This window comes from Adiantum capillus-veneris, chromosome 2 (assembly GCF_014529385.1).
Source record: "Adiantum capillus-veneris isolate H3 chromosome 2, ASM1452938v2, whole genome shotgun sequence".
Taxonomy (NCBI): Eukaryota; Viridiplantae; Streptophyta; class Polypodiopsida; order Polypodiales; family Pteridaceae; genus Adiantum; species Adiantum capillus-veneris.
In genome coordinates, this window is record NC_140932.1 from 154,407,236 (window position 1) to 154,429,594 (window position 22,359).

At 42.8% G+C, this 22,359-nt stretch overlaps 2 long non-coding RNA genes across 2 annotated transcripts in view; one reads left to right on the top strand and one right to left on the bottom strand.

The window, feature by feature from the left end:
* Window positions 1–2,790: 2,790 nt before the first annotated feature.
* On the top strand, window positions 2,791–3,567 carry LOC147463891 (uncharacterized). Its single transcript, XR_015185476.1, has 2 exons — window positions 2,791–3,102; window positions 3,183–3,567. It is a non-coding gene; the product is annotated as an uncharacterized LOC147463891 (long non-coding RNA).
* Window positions 3,568–4,281: 714 nt separating this feature from the next.
* The window catches only part of LOC147463892 (uncharacterized), a 41,482-nt gene continuing 23,404 nt past the window's right edge, over window positions 4,282–22,359 (bottom strand). The window contains exon 2 of the long non-coding RNA XR_015185475.1: window positions 4,282–7,230. This is a non-coding gene — a long non-coding RNA (uncharacterized LOC147463892). The remainder of the gene's footprint in view (window positions 7,231–22,359) is intronic.

Consider the following 22,359-nt stretch of genomic DNA (forward strand, 5'->3'; position numbering starts at 1 on the left):
AGGACTTTTTTCCTGTGTGGATACCAGCTTATCATCCTGTGTGGACATCACCATCCTTTGTGGATTGTTCTTGTGTGGATTTTTACCATCCTGTGTGGATATCACCATCCTATGGGGATTTTGTTAGCCTGTGTGGATCATGCATCTTCAGTATCTTGTCTTAGTCCAAACCTCAAGGGGAGGATTGTAGAGTGTGAGCTTTGTCCTAAGGTGTGAGTCAAGGAGAGAAGAGTGGATTTATCCCACATACTGTGGAGCAAGGCTGTAGAGCTACTTAAAGCTCATCTCTTGAATCAATAAACAACTCATTTTGCACTACATGCTTGTCCATGGTGAGCTTGTGCTAAGCTAAGTCAATACTCAAGATTGTGTTTATGAGTCCAAGCTAATCTATCTTGGAACCTAATTCATTTGAGTGATAACCTTGCTTACACACACTCACACACTTGCACCATGTTTCTCTTTCATCCACCATAGCTAGCACGATCCAAATCCTAACAACTCTAAGGGTGTGGATTCAAGGTATAGCTTGCAAGTGGCATTAATGGTATGCTCACTCATGGATATGTAAAAGGCGACATTAGTTTGTATCATCACTCATAGACATGCATAAGGTCATTATGGGCACTTTCTTTTGAATGGTTTATGTCCATCATCTGATACAAACCTTAAAATTGGTTCAATTGCAAATTTTTTACATAACTTAGAAGGATAGACAAGCATCTTCTTGGCAACCTTTTTAAAAAATGGGCTACCAAGGATCAATGTATCACTTCCTAATGCTTTAAACTCAAGGTGTGCATTGGACTATCATATAACCAGTGATAGTAAACAACCCATTGTTGGTGGACCATCTTTACTTATAGAGAATCCAAGTATACATATTTTTTTATTTTTCCAAAAAACTTGTTGCTTCAATTAGATGATTGTGTTGGAGAGAACAAGGATCGATACTTGTCTGGATATCTACCATTGCTTGTTCCAAGGGGTGTTTTCAAAACTCTGCAGTTGGGGTTTCTAATGATTGGGCATACACATGAAGATATAGATAAAATGTTCAGCATATTCTCAAAGAAGCTAAGAGTTTCTCAAACATATATTACCACATTTGATGGATACATTGAGAATTAGCTCAACTTCTTCTCCAACTCCCTTCTTGCTCACATAGGTGCCTGACTTTCGAAGATATTGTGATGGCTATATTTTTTATGGGCAAGAAACACTCATGGGCCACTCAAAACCACTACAATTCATGTTCTTCATGCAAGATGACACACGAGTATTGCAATATAAAGCACATGTTGGTGTTCCTAATTGGAGTAGAAGCATCCATATTTGGAAGCGCAATGCTGAAGGTAAACCAATGCTACCACAAAGAAATCCACCTCTAGTACCCATGGCACAATTTATAAAGGCATATGAGGAAGTAATATCAAGATTGGAAAACTACATACGGTTCTTGCAAGGTTTGAGTACTAGTTCAAATGTACCAAGGTAATATATACTTATGATATATTATTGGAATAATGTAATCCAAGAGATTGGAAAGCCAATTATTTGAGAGGAAATGTTCTATAGAGATTTTTGGTCAAAATCTCAAGGATCTCATCAACAAGATGGGAGTACCATGACTTCTGAACATTAGGAAGAGAATGGGATCTCTTTATTTGGCAGTTTAAAGGAGTCAAACCTTTAATATTAAGAAAAAGAGTCAAACCTTTAATATTAAGAAAGCGATCAAAGGACACCTTTTGAATTCAAATAGAAATGGTGTTGTGGAGAGAGAGAGGGGGCGGGGGGGGGATGTATCAGACCTACAAGGGCTCGGTCCTCAAGATCCTTCTACATTTTTCAAATTTGAAAAGAGGGTAGCAAGACAATAGGCCTACCTCGTCCAACAGGTCCTTCGCACGCTTGAGGAGATTCTTGGCGATCGTCATGTCCAACTGATTTGGGAGCTGCTCCGTGATGGGCCCTGGTACTATCCTCATCAACCTCTTGATAGTGGAGCAGTGCTTTTGGGTGAGGTAGGGAGAAGCCATGCTATGCAAGGGGGCTTGTAAGCTAGCAAAGGTGAAGAACGTCCTTCAATTGGTTCAAGGGTATATTGGCTAGGAGGAGGTCAATGAACCCAAGTTCTCCTTGGTATTCAAGAGCACCAACAATCGATGAGAGAGAGGATTCAACCTTTCCCTTGCGTTTGACACCAACAGTGTAGGTGAGTTGGTGTGACAAGATAGCGGCCCAAGGAAACCTGTTGAAGCCATGAGTGCCACTCCTCTGATGTGACAGGGGGAGCACTTGGTTGGGCCTAAACCCTATGCTATTGCCAAGGTCCAAGGTTTCTTGAGTTTACACTTCAGTTTCTTGAGCCACTCCTCGAATGTGGTTTATTTTCTTGAACAATAAGCTACACTTTAAGTAAGAAACTAATTATAGCTTCTAGAAAGGATCTCTCTCTCTCTCTCTCTCGTGATAGCTCAGAAGTTGACATTGCACCTCCATTAATTTATACTTGTCGTTATTGAATTAGAGCCTTAAAGTCAATTGTAATCAATCTCCAAAGAGGGCCGAAAAAAAGGGGGCTGTAATAAAATTTTAATGGGATGAGGAGACTTTGCCCATTGGAAAATCAAGTTCACACCTGCAACGTGGAAAGATTGCAAATTGCCCAATGAAAATACATACTAACGCAAAGTGGGTGGCTTGGGCCCATAGAAAATAAGTGTTCTAGATGAGCTCAGAAATGTCAAAATATCAAAACCGACTCTATCTCTGATCTCACACACATGCATCCATCGGAGTCAAAAGCATCAAACTGACCTCTCTCTCTCTCTCTCTCTCTCTCTCATATTGCGCGCGCGCGCGCACACACATACGTTCACTGGCACACAGTATATATGTGATCTCTCACCTGAGCACTATCATCTATCGTGTTCTCTCTCTCTCTCTCTCTCTCTCACACACACACACACACACACACACATGGAGTCTTTTAATAGGTGTTCTCTTGTGGTTGTAATAATTTTCGTTGTAGTGGGCTTCTCAATGCAGCTACAGTTCATATGTGTGGATGCAGCTTCTTCGCTTAATGACGGGAAGGTAGGGTGTGTGTGTGTGTGTGTCTGACAGAGAGAGAGAGATGGATAAGCGTACTAAATTATAACTGCATGTGAGTGCAGGAGATGGAGAGGCTGAGAGCAGCTGCCGATTCTTCACCATCGTCATCAATTACAGCCAGCAAGAATAGCGTTGGTTCAATATATTGGGCGGTGCCTCGACCTCGAAAGCTTGCGGCGGGCGAGACTAGTACTGAGAGTGTAGCTCAGCCCGATTATGTATGCGCCAATTCCTGCTAACCTCATTATGGTTGTATATTCCTCCCCTAGGGTTTGAGCCCAGCACCACCCGGGGAGACCTCCACCTAGATATCGGTACAAATATACTTTTAGATAGAAATGTTTGAGTAAGTGCCATTCAAATAGATTTTCTTCATTCCCATTTGTAACTAGATTATTCAATCCAACTCCTCATCCGAATAATATCCTTCATTTGAGAATTGGATAATAGCTCTTACAGCCTTTGTTTCTGCTGTTTATAATTTAGTTATGATGGAAATATTCATTACTTAAGACACTTAAAAAAACAAGAAAATGCTAAAGGACAAATAAAGGAGAAGAAAAACACAAATGCACCAATGTAAACTCAACCACCTCTTTATATGCCAGGCATATAAAAAGACTTTTGAGTACTTTCCACCTTCAACAGGTCTTATTCATTTCCTAAACTCACCCTTCACTTAACGCACTTAAGATGTTTTGCTTCTTAGTTTTCCGAGATTGGAGAGACCTAATACTGCCTCACGGTATCAAACCTGGGCTTTAAGCACCCACACATCCACCGCACTATCAGGTTACAATCTCGCTAGCACATCCCAACCCTCATGTCAATAATAAGTTATTGCGACTCATTGCAAAAATTTACTTGCTATTGCAACTAATAAGTTCAATTTTTATTCTCAAATTGATAATTGTGTGAGCATTTTTTCCAAATCGACGACACCCTAGGTTTCATCAGTAAAGTTGCAAATGCTTTGTCAATGGCATATTTTTTACATGAATAGTGGGCTAGTTACTGTCTTTAATTAAACAAATGTGTACCCTGTCCTCCGGGCGCATACAAAAAAAAAATGAAGAAAGAAGCATTGAGCCCCTCCACGATCACACATGTATGTACACCAACTTCTTGCATGATGTTGCATGCCTTCAAGATGGGAGATCATTGCATCTCAAGAGAAACTCTCATTTAGCATTAGCTCACCAATTCTATCAGTACCATACGGGGTATATACTCCAAAAATGCGCTAAAAAAGATGACATGAAGCTCCTCACTCACCCTAACCATTTGTAAGTAGAGCACAGGCCCTACCCTCGTTGGGCATATTGTGCAAGCATAGGTTGTAGCATTTATAGGCAGGCCCTCACTTTGCATCTGATGCAAACAACCTAGAGCTCTCTTCCCCAATGAACATACGATGCAATAAGTACAATCCAGCAGATGACATCTCATGCTATGGGCCCATGAAAAATTTGTTCAGCACCACATTCGGCATACATTTTGGCCAACATGTTATGCACCACATTCGGCAGACAGACTCATCAACATGTTGCCCAATTACTTGTCCCTTCTCATGTAAACCATTGTCATAGGTGTCAGCATGTATCCTTCTGCCTTCGAGCAAATCCACCACATTCAGCTGACATGTTCACCAACATGTTGCCAAAGTTTTTGGTTGCACATGGATATCCATGGCTTAATTGAAGTATTTTTCACTAATTTTGATTGGAAAAGGATTACAGATGTATTTCTAAGCTGCTAGAGACCTTCTGGCCTGCTTTTGAGCACTTTACTGCATAATTCCATATGCCTTCAAGATGGAAACTTAGATGGTCACACCTAAAGAGAGGCCTCACTTTGCATCAGATCAACATAACCTAGAGCTCGTTTGGATTTACACGTTTGACATAACCTTACATAACTGCAATTCAAGACAACAGTTTTAGAGTTGAAGAGACTATGCCGGGACACAACAAAAGAAGAGGTTGACCAAGAGAACATTGAAGAACCAAATGCCTTCAATGTGCAAACATAGGTTGACCGTTGCAGCATTTCGAGACGTGTCCTCACTTTCCATCTGATACCAAGAACCGAGAGCTTCTCTTCCCCTATTGGAGTAGGATACAATAAGTACAATTCACCAAATGACATCTCAGATCAGAAGCCAATGAACAACTTGTTCAGCACCGCATCCTGCATACTTATTGACCAACATGTTATGAACCAAATGTGGCGAACATATTCACCAGAATGTTGCCCAACTATGTGCCCCTTCTCATGAACCCACTCTCACGATGGATATCAGCATGTATCCTACTGCCTTGGAAGAAATTCACCATATTTGGTCTGCCTCTCTTCAGATGCAGCCGTGTATGCTTCCGTCTTGAAGGTGTAAGGCATTCCGCAGGAAGGTGACATCGATGAAGCTATTCTAAGGTAGTAGGATACGTGCTGTTATTCGTGACGTTAGGATACTTGAGAGAAAAAACACATTGTTAGGCAACATGCTCATATGCCTTTATCTTAGAAGCACCAATGGTCACATTTGAAGAGCAAATTGACTCATGCAATAATTGCAAGCTTTGTGTGGGTCCAGATGACCTCATTGTCAGCAAATGAGAGCAAAGGTTAGTGGAAAGCAGAGTATTTCCTCAGAAACAACTTGTGCCCTTCCCACTGCTATCTGGCCATCATCTAAAGTAACCACCATACAAATATTACTCCTGTATCGTGTTGTCTTGCTTCAACATGTTGCGAAGCACTTGGCATACATGCTGATTGACATGTAGCCTCACTTCAAGAAGAAAAATTGTCCTCTCAGAAGTACAGTACTTTCAAAAATACTTCACAGCTGACATACATGTCGAATATAGCCATGATGACCATGGGATTTTTTCCGGGAGCTTCTGGCTAAAAATGTCTTGTGAAATTGTTTGGCAATTTTAGCTTCTTGCGAATGTCCCATGCCTTCAAGATGCTTTACATAGTGATTCTATTTGAAGAGAAACCTTCATACTGCATTCATTGCCCACCCTCAGTATCTGGCCCTTCCCTTCTCGGCATATCATGCAATTGATGCAATCCAAGAGACCACATCACAGGTGGAAAGCTCATCACAAGTTTTTGATCTTTCAAAAGACAAACGCATTTGGTTTACATGTTGACCAAAGCATTGCAAAAATCAACCTTTCTATTGAAGATCCCCTGACCCTTAAATCCCACCATGCATATGTCAGTTTTACAGCATAGTGTAGATTGTATCTGGAGAGAGGACCCCACTTTGTGTCTAATGAAAACAACATAAACCTCTGCCATGTGCATGTAGGACATACCTTGAGACTGCATCTCGACACCAACGCAGCTTGAGTCTGCCTGATTGCAAGCAAAGCTTTGCAAAAGCAAGCTCTCTCACCAAATATATCCTCAAGAATGCAAGGGGATCCAGAGAAGAAGAGGTGAATCTCAAAGGGAGCTTCTTCTCATCAGCCTATGCAATGGTGCAAATGCAACCTCCTCCGTGGCTTTGGTGGGTAGTGCTCAATTTGCAAGCAATTCCCAGTGGAGATGAGCACGAACACAGTCTGCACATACAACATTCCTCAAACATTTCATACTCCTAGGACAATGCATGCATTTGGTCTATATCTATTCTAGATGGATCAAAACCCCACCTGCAAGACCTGCATTGGAACCTGTGTACTCTTTGGGTTTAGCTTGTTTAGCACATGCTCCTTCCTAGCCCTGTGCAGCAACTACACCGCAGTTGGCATACATGTTGATGTCACCTAAGTTCATGTCACTTTCAAGTAATCCACTATTACAAATGCAAACCAATAGCCTACTGCTGCCTTGGTCCAAATCCTTTCTAACATCCTGAAGGCCTGTCGTGCTTGGTCACAACAAAGAGATCAGTGATTGCATCTCTAGAAAGACCTCCTTCCTCGTTTGTTGAAAACTGCCAGGCTCACTTTTGTGCCCTCCCATATTTAGCCAGGTATTGAGCATACCATATGCTTTACTCTTGACGAAATGTAGACAATTCTCTTCCATCCCCCTTGGTTTTTCTCCTTTGCTTAACAGCTCTTTGTATCCTCAAGTCAGCTCCATGCATCACTGTCGGCGTTTCACCATACAAATCAGTAAGATTGTTAGCTTTGGCATCCCCAACCTCCCCTCTCTCAATACATTTAGCCATAGTAGCAAGAACGTTACCTGCTCTAGGCATTCAATGCAATAAGTGCATTCTAGGAGAGAACATTTATGACAGGAAGTACGTCAACAGAATGCTCTAACTGTAACAGGAGGGGACCACGTGCCAAATGACCAAATCACACTAGAACAGCCTTTTAGTACTTTAAAACAACTGAATTGAAAGAGAGAGAGAGAGAGAGAGAGAGACAAGGGGTGGCGGAGATCCACTCCCAGATGGCACTGGCCCCAAACTCTGGCACTCCTTTTGGTATTTCTTTATATTGCACCAGCAAAGTACAGCTCAAGGGAACTCTGCTCTACTTCCTACATTGGAATGCTAGGGAGAGACCCTAGCTTACAAACTTAAAGGCCCTTGGCCCCCAAAAGCAAAAGCTATGAAAAGCAACTCTTCCAAGAGCTTTGCACCCAAAATCAAGCGTCCATGAGGCTGGCTGGGATTTCCGCAATTTATGGAAACCCGTGCAGCATGACGTAAGCATGATTTTCTGCAGTTTTTAGGGTTGGGCTGCCATGTCATCATCTCTACACAAAAGTCTGGTCCTACTTGATCTTGTAGGACCCTTAGGCCCCTCCATAGGATTTGCAAGTTGGTAGGATTAGGATTAAAAAGATTTTTACTCCTAATCCCTTTTCTTCAGGTTAGGTCTTTACGCCCCTTGGCCATCTTCTGCAAGTTGGGATGTCTTCTTCGCTTCTAGGTTTTAGGCCCCTCTGTTGTTACAAGCTTGGACACTCCAAGCATGAAATCAATAGCAATACACGAATAAAATCAGCAAATAACTGAATTGAACTTGAATAGAGAGAGAGAGAGAGAGAGAGGGGGCGAGGGGGGGGGGGGGGGGGAGAAAGAGTCGGCACGACACGGCGGAGTTCCGAGCCAAGATGCACTAGCCCCAAAAACTAGCGCTCCTTTCAATATTTCTTTATTATTGTTTCGCAAAGGTACAACTCTTGAGGATCCTCTTCTCCGAGACAGAGTGAGGCCCCAAAGGTCCTTATAAACAATACAAGGGATGCCCAAAAGCAAACTCCAAAAGCATTTTCTCCCAAAATCCTGCACAAAACTACGAGTTCTACAGCTAGCGTAAAACGCAAAATTCTATACAAGAGTGCCACATGGGCCCACATCAGCATGTCAGCGTGAATTGCGAAATCCAGCCCCAGACCTTGCGCTCCAACCTTTTAAAGTTTAGGTCCCTCGATCGTGCTCTGTAAGTTCTTCAAGTTGGCACGAGGGTAGGTTTTAAACCCTAACCCCTTAGACCTTTAGGCCACATCTTTAGGGTTCAAATCTTCTACCCTTCTTCTCTCGGCTAGTCCTTCCAGTTGGGCCACGTCACCAACTTGTGGCATTCCCTCTTCCTGAAATAATTGTAATTGTCCTCAATTACACCTACAAAATAGTCAAAACACAAAAACTTTATTCAATAGACATTGATTCTATGTACCCATGCACGAGACTCCACAAATCTAGCACATCTACAAAGATATCAATCATTGATCAATCACATTTCTGTCGAGGGTCTTAGATGCAAATCATGATCATTGTAACATATTTAGCAAACATCTCAAACCGTGCTGATCTTTTCATGGATGTCTTGATCTACTAAATCCCGTTGTTACTATCAAATTCATATCCTTTCTTTTCACATTCCAAGCGAACCATGCCCATTACCATCCCCACAAGACAGTGCATTCACATCGCATGCAATTCCAAAAATCAAACACTTAGTTCACACTGAACATTGTGTTTCAATCATTCAATCTAGCCATCTCATCCCGCTCTTGATGCACTTAGATCACTGTGCAACCATCTCATTCTTCCGGAACTCTTAATGTACTCACAACGGTATCCAATCATCTCATCCAGATAAAAATCTTGATGCACTAGAATCTCATTCATCACTTAGCCATCGCATCCAAATCTCGCTCATCTCTAACAAATGTCTAGATGGACTAAGTTCAAATCATTCAACAAACAAAACGTTGTAGACATTTCATCCTTTCATCACATACTCTAACAATACACACATGAAAGAGCATGTTCAATCTAGGAAAGTTCCAATCAATGTACATATTTTCATAATGTCATTCTACAAAACACCATCAGCCTCTGTCAGTATCCCTAAAATCTCAAGGAGAAAGTAGTGACTTTATTCAATCTATGCAATCTGTGAGTGAAGTGGCTTCCCTCTTGTGCAGTTTGCACCGCACCAAATTCAACCTGCTGATTCATTGATAACTTTTGACATAGACACTGCTAATACTCCAAAAGCTTCAAGGCACAGCTCAAAACTGAAGATAATTTGCAATGTTCTCATCCCCACCCACTTTGCATCGTGAGCCAAACATACCCTTGACCAAATTATCTGGTGGAACTAGCTTACCTTTCTATCCTTTTCTTGTGCCCTATGACTTGTTGGTAGCCGCGTTGGCATCCCTATCCATTGGTACCTTATGAACCATCAAGTGATTCCCTTGCTTCTTCGAAACCTCGAACGCACTATCAACTGATTCCCTTACTTCTTTAAAATCCTTCGATGAACTATTATCCGATTCCTTTAGTTCTTTCTTTTCCTTGGAAGACTCTTGCCCTATTGAGCTAGACACTGGCTTGTCCGTAGGATAGGTCAATGAGCCGGCCTGAATACCATAACCTTGCTTGGCATGTCCCTAAATGGAGTCAGACTTCTTTTGTAGACAATACTGCCGAAACTTTTTTGGCAATCCACATTATAACCGCTCTAGGTATCCCAAAACCTTTGGCAATAGTCATCCAAAGTGTCTTTCTTAGTTATTCTTAGATAATGCCAAGCTATGATAACATCTTCTTCATATTCTTTCGTTAATCAAGCAAAAGTGATAAGTCTCTTGAATTTTACCGACTTCTTAGGTGCTCGTCTATGCAACAATAGAGTAGACCACCACTTTTCTCACATTCCTCAGTCCAAATAAACTTGTTTCCTTTATTGGTTAGTTCATATAACGGTAGGGCTTTAGTTACAAACATATTAACAAATCTTCTGTAAAAGTTGATGTATCCCAGAAAAGAACTCAATTTAGACACTACTGTAGGCGCTCTGGCCTACTGAACAGACTTGATCTTGTCATTTTCCATTTCAATGCCATTTCCGGAAACCACATGTCCCAGAAGTTGTCCCTTCTATACCATAAATACTAACTTAAAGGGGTTCAGACAAATTCGCTCTTGTCTGCACCTCTCAAAAACTCTCTCCAGAAATAATAAATGCATTTCTTCTGAAGAGAATATAATAAGATCATTAACGAAGATAGCCAAGAATTTTTGCAGAAATTCGCTAAAAATTTTCATCATACATCACCGAAAGGTTGTTGGAGCATTGCATAATCCAAACGGCGTTACCAGATACATGAAAGCTCCCTATTCAGTGATGAATGTGGTCTTGGCTCTGTCTTAGGTGTAATTCTGGTTGATTATAGGCAGTCTATCTGTCCATAAAACTATACATTTCGTGGGTTGCAATCTCATCTAACATCATGTCTGTAAAGGGTAGTGGAAAAGGATCTTTAATTGTCTAGGCATTCAGCTTCCGATAATCCACACATACCCTTAATTTCAAATTCTTTTTCGGAACTACCACTATGGGAACATCCAATCACTACTTACAACTTTTGTGATGAATCCAGCTTTGAGAAGATTGTCAATCTCTTCTTTCACTTTCTTGGCATAGTTTGGATTCATCCTATATCTCTGTAATTTGATTGGTCTAGCGTCTGGCTCCAGTGGTATCTGATGTTGACGTACTTCGGGATCTACGCCTTTCAAATCCGTGTGTTCCCAACAAAATACATCTTTATACTTCTGGAACAACTCCTTGGCTTTCTCCTTAATCTCCAGCTTCAGATGCTTGTTGATCTTAATCATTCTCGGATTCTCCTCTAAGCCGAGATTAAATTCTTTCACTTTTTTATCATTTGGAAGTAGTCAATTCAAACCTCCTCCCTTCCTTTTAGCCATGGACTCAGCTTCAGGTACATAATTATTGGAAGGAGTTCCTATTTCCAGCAAGCTATTCTGAATTTCAGCTTCCTCTGTTACTCAATTCCCTTCTTCAGCATGTACTGAACTAATATCTTCCACTAGTCTGAAATCAAATTTATCCGGTGCTGGCTGTTCTGGTGGCCGCACATCCAGCTGAACTGTTCTTTCTCAAGAATTCAGCTCAGTGAACTGCTCTGGATATTGTAGCTTCTGCCTTTCGACTTGTTCTTTATCCATAAGCACAGCACTCAGATCAATCTCTGTTAAAGGAAAAATATTCATAGAAGCAAGCATTCTTTCAATTTTTCTTTGTTCCATACTTCTTACACAATTCCTCAGGACTCAAAGCCTTCTTCCAACCGGAACAATCTGAATTATTGAAACCTCATCATCCCGAATGGCTACCGAGTCCACTACTCTCACTTTAGCTTCAGCTTTTCTCTTCTCTCTGAAAAACTTCACAGTTGCTGGAATGTTCGTCTGATATCGTCCAATTCAACTATCAACTTCTGTATCCTTTCACAGACTTTGATATAAATCTCATCTTGCTCATTACCAGAAATCTGAATTGAAAGATTTGTCCTCGGTATCTTCACAATTCCATTCTGCCTCTTTGCTGGCTGTTGGTTGAACCTGAGACAGCTGGCTAAACCTGAGACGAACCCTTTGAATGTCCCTCCTTCAGTTCAGTTGACCCAGCTTCAGTCAAATCTGCTATGACTTGTTGTACCTCATTGGCCAGACTTTCTGTTGTAGCTATCATGGACTCGCCTAGTCCAAATGCTCACTTCTCCTTTTGGACTTCTAAAGACTGTGGCAGTAGTTTCTGAATTGTTCGAGCTTCAGAGCATTCTGACTGTTCTGACAGCTTCTTGGCCAAATTTTCAGTAATCTTTGTTGCAAGCTCCCTTTACTCTTACCATTCATCAACCACCTTTTCCTTAGCCTTCCAGATTGCTCTTTGCTGCTCTCACTTCTTAGCTTCAGTAGTCTACCTGTTCTCCCCTTCATCCAGAATCTCTCCAATGACTACACCTTTGCTTCTAGTCACCACCTTGATTGGCACTGGTTCTGGTGCTTTCTGGTCGGGTACTTCTGGCTTAGGTGCATTTGGGCACTATGCTGCGAAGTGGCCATACTTGCTGCATCGGTAACAATTCAGATTACGTTTTAAAAAAATCTCCTCTGTCCCTACGCTGTCAGTCCTACTCTGGTACCATCCTCTACCAGTACCATTACTTATGCTAGCTTCATTTTCTTTGGACCCACTGGCCCCATCTACCTTAGGTGCTTCACGGTTGGTTAGTGCAATCATTGATAAGTCTTTTCCTTTCTTGAGATGATGAATTTTTATTCCACAGTTATTCTATACATGACCATAGACTTTGCAATAGGTACACTGAGAACATTCATCAGTCCTATGGTCCTTGGATCTACATTTTGAGCACCAAATTTCTGTTTTCTTAATTGAAGCTTTTGTTTTTGCAATTTCAGCAATTTGTTTGGACATCTCCTGCAATTTTCTGCTCCATGATCCTTTCGTTTTCCCTTTCCCCTTATCGTCTAATTCGCTTTCAGACGAGGTTGAGCTAGAGCTAGAACTCGAACTCTCCTCAATGGAAGACTCACTACCACTGGACTGTCTTCTCTTATGTCCATTCTCCTTCTTCGATTGCTGCTCCAGTTTCAACACTCTTTGAACTAGATTGTTAGGTGCAACGGAATGAATGTTGTATTTTTCTCAAGATTAGTGATCTTTATTGCTCAAGGTTCCGTCTTGTAGAGTGTTGTGGTCACGAACAAAGAGAGTGGATATTGTGCGTGCAAGTGAATGAGACTGAGAGAAGGAGAGAGAAGAGATACGACACCGAGAGGTTTGTAAAACCCTCCTCCGAAGGCCCCACTCTCGTCGGCGAGAGTGGTCTATTCTTTGATTGCACGAAGGTGTACAATGCGTATGCAATGGACTATGCAACTTGGTCTATGCCGATGACGACGACGGTGACGACGACGACTTGATGGCTGAAATATGAGTTCTTCTATTCGCTGAATTTCGGGACTGTTTTGGTGGCTGAAAATGACTGTTTTGGCTGCGTTTTTATGGCTGAAAATGGGGGGACATCTGCAACCAACTGGGGGGCTGATCTGCTACTGTATCTAAGGCTGAAATCGCTGTGGATCTGATGTGGTTTAGGGCTGAAAACCAAAACGCTGGTTGAAACTGTACCTTGCCAAAAACGCTAGGCTAATCTGCATCTTCAAAGCAAAAACGCTGATTGGGCTGCTGGTCTGCAATCCCAAAAACGCTAGTCGTTTGGGGCTGCTTCTATAGGTCAAAAATGCAAAGGGCCAAGGCTGATCTGCAGGGGAACCAAGCGCCAAAAGGGGGAAACTGGATGGCGACCTGATGCTGAGAAAACGCTAGGGGTGGGAACTTGCCCGGCGAGGATGGGATCCAAAACACTGGGGGTGCTGGGGGGTACTGCTGAGAAGTTGTCTGTTGAGCGGGAAGCTCCTGCTGCAGAAAGTGCCTCTGCTGCCAGAAAGTGCTAACTTGGGTTTGCTTATATATTAACTTAGCAAAATTGCCCTACCTACTTTTGTTGGAAAGTCACTTAAAAATAATAAGTGAAAATACCAATAAATAGGAAAATAGGCTAAATGCACTGGAAAATTCCCCTAATTGATGCTAATGGATTCTGATGGGAATTCCGATGATCATGTTGTGTGCAACCGGAGGATATGCATCTATGCTAAGTGACTGGGCATGCACGGTCTACGAATAGACTCACAAAAGTGTCAGATCACTGCTAATCTAAACTGACTGAACTGAGTGAACCCTGATCATGCTGTAGCTTGTCCACGGACACATAGGGTTGGAATGTGTCACTTGACATCCCCTCCTTTTCAAAGTGAGGTACTGGTACCGAACTGTATGGCATCGAGGGAGATCGCCAACAACATCCGGAATCATGGAAGGGACTCTTCGCCGGCCCACTCTGATGTGTGGGTTGTGCGGTACTTGAACTTCATAAAGGTCTCCAACGCTTGCTTCTTTGGGCCGCGCCGAAAGCGACACAAGGTCTTCTGAATCTCCTTTCTTGCTTCAACTTCGTCTAGAGTCGTGCTTCTTTCATCTTCAAGAATCTCCATGGCTGAAAATTCCTGAAGCCATCTCCAACACAAAACCATGAACATACCCATTCCATGTAAAGTGAAGGAGAAAAATCTTGTCTTTCTAAAGACTGTGTATGCAATGTAGATGAACATAGAGACGGAGTGACAACCCGTTCACCAAACACATGCAAACAATGCGGTCGAATCTTTTTTGTTTGATCGAAATCAATCAACTGTGGCAAATCACAATGGAAATGCCCATGCTTGGTGCTCATACTATCATGTGCTTGTTCAGAAACTGTGTCATGCCAAGGAAGAAACATGGAATGCGCCTTCCTACATACAAACTTTTCAACTTTTCATGAACAATCCGCATACACCCGTGCTCATCCATGAGAGAAACGTGCTCAACATACAATATGTCATGCCTAGGAAAAGGGATCACATAACGATGTTGACTAAAATACAGGAAACCGTCACGAATGAAACACTCGAACAATGCGTGCGTATCAATCATGCGAACACACAATACTTCCTGTGATGGTTCTTTGGACCAAGGCTTGAGAGCCAAGATCGCTTCTTCCTGAATGATCGAATCGTCCTGTGGGGGTTCTTTGGACCTCGACTCGAAAGCCAAGATCGGATCTTCATGATTGATTGAATCTACAAAGAGGTTAGCTTCGCTAGGAAAAGCATCCACTAACACATCATCCTTGTGAACAATCACATCTTGTTCATGCAATTCATTATGCTTGTCTTTATCATCCAAATCATCATGCAAATCATGGTCAATCAAATCATCATCATGCTTCACACAATCATGCAAATCATGTGTCATGCTATGGAGAAAGAGAGACGGAGAGAATCTCCTTATCCCGAATCCTTTCAATCTTGTCCTGCATATTAGCAATGAGAGATGGAGAATGAGCAATGTCCTCTCCATGAATGACAATAGGAGAATCACTTTTGGCATTGAGAGTTATAGTGTTAGTCAGAAAATCCATGAGAGCGTCATTATCACGAAACCATCGAATGCCCAAAATCATATCACATCCGGAGAGAGGAGACACAACAAATCTTCTAGTGAAGGCAGTTTGTTGAATTGCAAACAACACATCGAGGCACTCCTTCGTGATGAGAGCGTCCATACTAGGACGAAAGCTAGAGACCTCGATAGGAGATCTCGGACTTACTTCGAGGCGGGCTCTCTCAACAAGAGAGGGACTGATCACATCATGCATACTACCTGGGTCAAACAATATGACAAAACGGTGCCGCAACGTACGACCATAACATTTAATGAGAGAATCATCAATGGGAGGGTCCCGAGAAACTTTGGGTACAATCGTGTTATCATTCATTGCATTGACAGATGTAGTGGGTGATGTGGGTTCTTTAGATTCATTCGATTCAAGCTTAGACATGTTCGTTTTATGTGACCCTTAATGTGGCAATGAAAACAACGACCTTCCTTAGAATAGGTGCTTTGTTCTTCCAAAGTGATGTATCCTCCTACAATTCCTTGTGCTACCTTTTCATCTGGAGTAAGCTTAGGTTTAGCAGTTGTGTTAGCCTTACCCTTAGATTCATTGGAAGAATTCTTTGATGAGAGACTGTTGGAAGATTGGTTAGAAGAGTTATCATTCTTACCATTCCTACCATTCTTACCGTTCTGAGGGTTCTGAGAAGTCTGCGAGGTACTTGTGGAAGTCTTGTTCTCCTTAGGCTTTCCCTTGTTGTGCTTCATCTCCTGTGCGAGAGCAATCGCTACCACCTTCTTGAGATCGATTGGATCGAATACCTCGACATCGTACTTGATATACTCGTTCAATCTAAAGAGAAAAGCCTCTTTGCGCTCATCATCCGACATGCGTAGTTGGGTACCTAGCTGCAAAACATGATTAGAAAAAGACATAACCGGCATACCATTTTGCTTGAGAGCGCGCCAATCGTCCTTCAATCGTGCGAGGTACTGAGGTGGCATAAACCGCGTCTTGAGCTTGTCTTGGAAATCAACCCAACTAAAAGAGGGACGTGAAATTGTCGGCTGCCTCTAGGTGCGCGGCTAGCTGTGCCTCTTGCCATGCGTGGTACCAATTGATGGCATCATCGGCAAGGTACATAGCTGCCGTCAAAACTTTGCTATTTCCTGTCTTCTTAGTTGTCGCAAAATAAGCATTAAATTGATGCAACCAAGAATGAATAACTATAGCATCCATCTTACCGTCATACTTACTGAACGTCAACTTTTCTGTAACTGAATGGTTGGAATCCGCGTCGTGGCTTGCGCCACTTGACAAACTTCCACGATCTTTGGGTGGTTCGGTCTTCGAGGCTAGGATGTGGGAAATAAATTCTTGATGACGAATCTCCCTTTGAGCCTCTCGTTCATCGCGCTCGCATTCGAAAGCAAGTCGATTTTCTTCTTGTTTTGCGGCAAGAGCAAGGCGATTTGCTTCTTGTCTATCCATCATGGCCATCATCTGCTTGATCACTGCCTCTAGAGGGTTTGGCGTAGATGGCAAAGGGGGAGGGTTGAAGAAATCATCTCCGGGTGGAGACGAGTCTCCGTCGCCTCTCTCATGCTCATCACCTGTATGCGAAGTATCCATTCTGCTTCAGGTGACGACCATGCACTATGATCTTGGGGTCTTAAGCTCGCGAGGAACTTGGTTCTTGAGAGTCTTGAGGTTCTTGAGGTCCTTGATTCATGAGAATCTTGAGTTCTTGAGGTTCTTGAGTCTTGAGGGTCTTGGATTCTTGGGGTTCTTGAGGTTTTCTTTCGCTTGCAAATCGCGTTGGAGAAGAATCTTCTCTTCCCCAGAGTTCTACCCTTTTCTGCGGGTGCACCCCTTGGCGGTCTTGCGCTCACACCAAGGTTGCTTTTTCCCACCTCACGTCGATTGGCCGGCCGCTAAGTGCACGGTCCGCTCTCAATGAGTGAAAAGAGACACAAGGGGAGACTGGACAAGCCCTTCTTTCTTGGGATTCCTGTCACTCTTCAACAAAACACGATTAGGAATCACCACGCCCAAGTAAACTTGGGTTCGTGCAACCACAACAAGCAAAAAAAAAATCTTGTGGTTCTTTCGTTGAGTAATGCAGAACACTTCCAAAGCTCTGATACCAATGTAAGGTGCAGCAGAATGAATATTGTATTTTTCTCAAGATTAGTGATCTTTATTGCTCAAGGTTCCTTTTAGTTCTTTAGGGAGAGAGAGAGCTTTCCGTCTTGTAGAGTGTTGTGGTCACGAACAAAGTGAGTGGATATTGTGCGTGCAAGTGAATGAGACTGAGAGAAGGAGAGAGAAGAGATACGACACCGAGAGGTTTGTAAAACCCTCCTCCGAAGGCCCCACTCTCGTCGGCGAGAGTGGTCTATTCTTTGATTGCACAAAGGTGTACAATGCGTATGCAATGGACTATGCAACTTAGTCTATGCCGATGACGACGACGGCGACTTGATGGCTGAAATCTGAGTTCTTCTATTCGCTGAATTTCAGGACTGTTTTGGTGGCTGAAAATGACTGTTTTGGCTGCGTTTTTATGGCTGAAAATGGGGGGACATCTGCAACCAACTGGGGGGCTGATCTGCTACTGTATCTAAGGCTGAAATTGCTGTGGATCTGATGTGGTTTAGGGCTGAAAACCAAAACGCTGGTTGAAACTGTACCTTGCCAAAAACGCTAGGCTAATTTGCATCTTCAAAGCAAAAACGCTGATTGGGCTGCTGGTCTGCAATCCCAAAAACGCTAGTCCTTTGGGGCTGCTGCTGTAGGTCAAAAACGCTAAGGGCCGAGGCTGATCTGCAGGGGAACCAAGCGCCAAAAGGGGAAAACTGGATGGCGACCTGATGCTGAGAAAACGCTAGGGGTGGGAACTTGCCCGGCAAGGATGGGATCAAAAACGTTGGGGGTGCTAGGGGGTACTGCTGAGAAGTTGCCTGTTGAGCGGGAAGCTCCTGCTGCAGAAAGTGCCTCTGCTGCCAGAAAGTGCTAACTTGGGTTTGCTTATATATTAACTTAGCAAAATTGCCCTACCTACTTTTGTTGGAAAGTCACTTAAAAATAATAAGTGAAAATACCAATAAATAGGAAAATAGGCTAAATGCACTGGCAAATTCCCCTAATTGATGCTAATGGATTCTGATGGGAATTCCGATGATCATGCTATGTGCAACCGGAGGATATGCATCTATGCTAAGTGACTGGGCATGCACGGTCTATGAATAGACTCACAAAAGTGCCAGATCACTGCTAATCTAAACTGACTGAACTGAGTGAACCCTGATCATGCTGTAGCTTGTCCACGGACACATAGGGTTGGAATGTGTCACGTGACATAGATCATTGAACTTCTTGGTTAGAGCTGGTACTTCTTGCTTTCTCAATTTCTTGCTTCTAAAGCAGTTCAGAAACGAGGCTCTCATTCTTTTCTCGGAGGGAGGTTCTTGCAATTGTCTAGTCAATTCTTTGATTTCTCCATGCAATTCTTGACAGATAGCTTTCCTTGCTTGATCTTATCAAGCTCATACAAGATGTCCTCGTCTCCCCTATTGTCAGAGTTTTCCAGTCTAAAAGTTTTAATAAGGTTGTTGTAGGATATGAGTTGGCAAGCTCAGTAATGGTAGTAGCATTTCCTAGCTGTCTGCTTTGCTGTTTGTGAAAAATACTCTCCCCACTCATCTTCATCGATGTTTTTGAGTTTTGGGTACTGAAGGCTTGGATATGCACAACAGGATCATTCTTGTAACTATGTCAGACTTTGTAGAGAATTAATGTATTTACGAGAAAAGAATTATCTAATTAGTTGTGTACACATCAGAATAGATCTAGCAGTTCTAGGGCATCATGTGCGCCCAAGTTTGGGCCAGTGCACCTCAGGGAGACTCTAGCAGAAAATACCCTGAAGCCCTAGTGATTGGGAAATCGTGTAAGGTGCAAAGGAATGAATGTTGTATTTTCTCAAGATTAGTGATCTTTATCGCTCAAGGTTCCTTTTAGTTCTTAGGGAAAGAGAGAGTTTTCCGTCTTGTGGAGAGTGCTATGATCACGAACAAAGTGAGTGGATATTGTGCGTGCAAGTGAATGAGATTGAGAGAAGGAGAGAGAAGAGATACGACACCCGAGAGGTTGTAAAACCCTCCTCCGAAGGCCCCACTCTCGTCGGCGAGAGTGGTCTATTCTTTGATTGCACAAAGATGTACAATGCGTATGCAATGGACTATGCAACTTGGTCTATGCCGATGACGACGACGACGGTGACAACGACGACGACGATGGCTGAAATCTGAGATCTTCTAATCGCTGAATTTCGGGACTGTTTCGGTGGCTGAAAATGACTGTTTTGGCTGCGTTTTCTTGGCTGAAAAATGAGGTTTCTTAGGGCTGAAAACTGATGGTCTTTACGAGCTGAATCTGCTACACTTTAGGTGAATAATGCCGGTCTTAATTTGCTGCTGAAATCCAAAAACGCCAGGGGCTGAAATTGGTCCTTCTGTCGCCGGGGTTTTGCAAATGCAAAAACGCTAGGCTGATCTGCTGTGTCGTGATGACGCCGGGGCTGATCTGCTGTGCACAAATCGCCAAGGCTGATCTGATGCAAAAACGCTAGGTCTTCTGTGGAGAAAACGCCAGAGTAGTCGCGGGGGTTGGTCTTGCTGAGAAGTTGCCTGTTGAGCAAGGAACTCCTGCTGCCTCTTCTGCCAGAAAGTGTGAACTTTGGTTTGCTTATATATTAACTTAGCAAAATTGCCCTACCTACTTTTGTTGGAAAGTCACTTAAAAATAATAAGCGAAAATCCCAATAAATAGGAAAATAGGCTAAATGGACTGGAAAATTCCCCTAATTGATGCTAATGGATTATGATGGGAATTCCGATGATCATGCTATGTGCAACCGGAGGATATGCATCTATGCTAAGTGACTGGGCATGCACGGTCTACGAATAAACTCACAAAAGTGCCAGATCACTGCTAATCTAGACTTGATTGAACTGACTGAACCCTGTGGTGTAGCTTATCCACGGACACATAGGGTTGGGATGTGTCACGTGACATCCCCTCCTTTTCAAAGTGAGGTACTAGTACTGAACTATATAGCGTCGAGGGAGATCGCCAACAAGATCCGGAATCTTGGAAAGGACTCTTCGCCGGCCCACTCTGCTGTGTGGGTCGAGCGGTACTTGAACTTCATAAAGGTCTGCAACGCTTGCTTCTTTGGGCCGCGCCGAAAGCGACACAAAGTCTTTTGAATCTCCTTCCTTACTTCAACTTCGTCTAGAGATCTGCTTCCTTCGTCTTCAAGAATCTCCATGGCTGAAAATTCCTGAAACCATCTCCAACACAAGACCATGAACATACCCATTCCATGTAAAGTGAAGGAAAAAAATATTGTCTTCTCTAAGGACTGTGTATGCAATGTAGATGAACATAGAGACGGAGTGATAACCCGTTCATCAAACACATGCAAACAATGCGATCGAATCTTTTCTGTTTGATCAAAATCAATCAACTGTGGCAAATCCCAATGGAAATGCTCATGCTTGGTGCTCATACAATCATGTGCTCATTCGAAAACTGTGCCATGCCACGGAAGAGACATGGAATGTGACTTCCTGACATACAAACTTTTCAACTTTTCATGAACAATCCGCATACATCCGTGCTCATTCATGAGAGAAACGTGCTCAACATTCAATATGTCATGCCTAGGAAAAGGGATCACATAACGATGCTAACTAAAATACAGGAAACCTTCACGAATGAAACACTCGAACAATGCGTGCGTACCAATCATGCGAACACACAATACTTCTTGTGAGGGTTCTTTGGACCAAGGCTCAAGAGCCAAGATCGGTTCTTCCTAAAGAGGTTCTGTGGACCTAGGCTCGAGAGCCAAGATCTCTTCTTCTTGAATGATCGAATCGTCTTGTGGGGGTTCTTTGGACCTCGACGCGAAAGCCAAGATCGCTTCTTCGTGATTGATCGAATCTACAACGAGGTTAGCTTCGCTAACAAAAGCATCAACTAACACATCATCCTTGTGAACAATCGCATCATCTTCATGCAACTCATCATGCTTGTGAGAAATCACATCTTCATCATGCAAATCATCATGCTTGTGAGAAATCACATCTTGATCATGCAAATCATCATGCTTGTCATTGTCATCCAAATCATTATGCAAATCATTGGCATCCAAATCATCATGCTTATCATTGTGCTTCAAATCATCATGCAAATCCTGTGTATCATGCGATGGAGAAGAAGAGACTGAGACGGTCTCCTTTCCCCAAATCTCTTGCATCTGTGCCTGAACTTGAGAATAGAGTCGCCAAAACTCTGTGTTTTGTCGGTCGCTCTGTTCTTGTATTGCTTTTCTTTCTGCTTCGCTTTCTGCTTTGTCTTCTGCGTGCCTACGATCCATTTCTACTTTTCTTTTTGCGTGTCTGCGTTCCATTTCTGCTTTTCTTTCTTTGCGTTCACGATCAAATTCTGTCATTCTGTCTGTATTTCTTGCTTCGCATTCTAACTTCCTTGCCATAAACATCTGGTTCAAAGCCTCCATAGGAGTTAGTGCAATCCTTTACGTAGATGGAGAAGGGTCGGAAAAACCTCCTGATGGGGAAAATTCTTCTTCGCCTCTCTCATGCTCATCACTTCCAAGCGAAGTATCCATTCCGCTTCGCGTGATGATCATTCTGAAGTCGTGGGTTCTTGTGGGTTCTTGGGGTCTTGGGTTCTTAAGTCCACGAGGAACTTGGGTTCTTAGGTACTGAAGTTCACGAGGAACTCGGGTTCTTGGGTTCTTGAGGATCTTGAGGTTCTTGAGGTTTTCTTTCGCTTGCAAATCGCGTTGGAGAAGGATCTTCTCTTCACCCGAGTTCTACT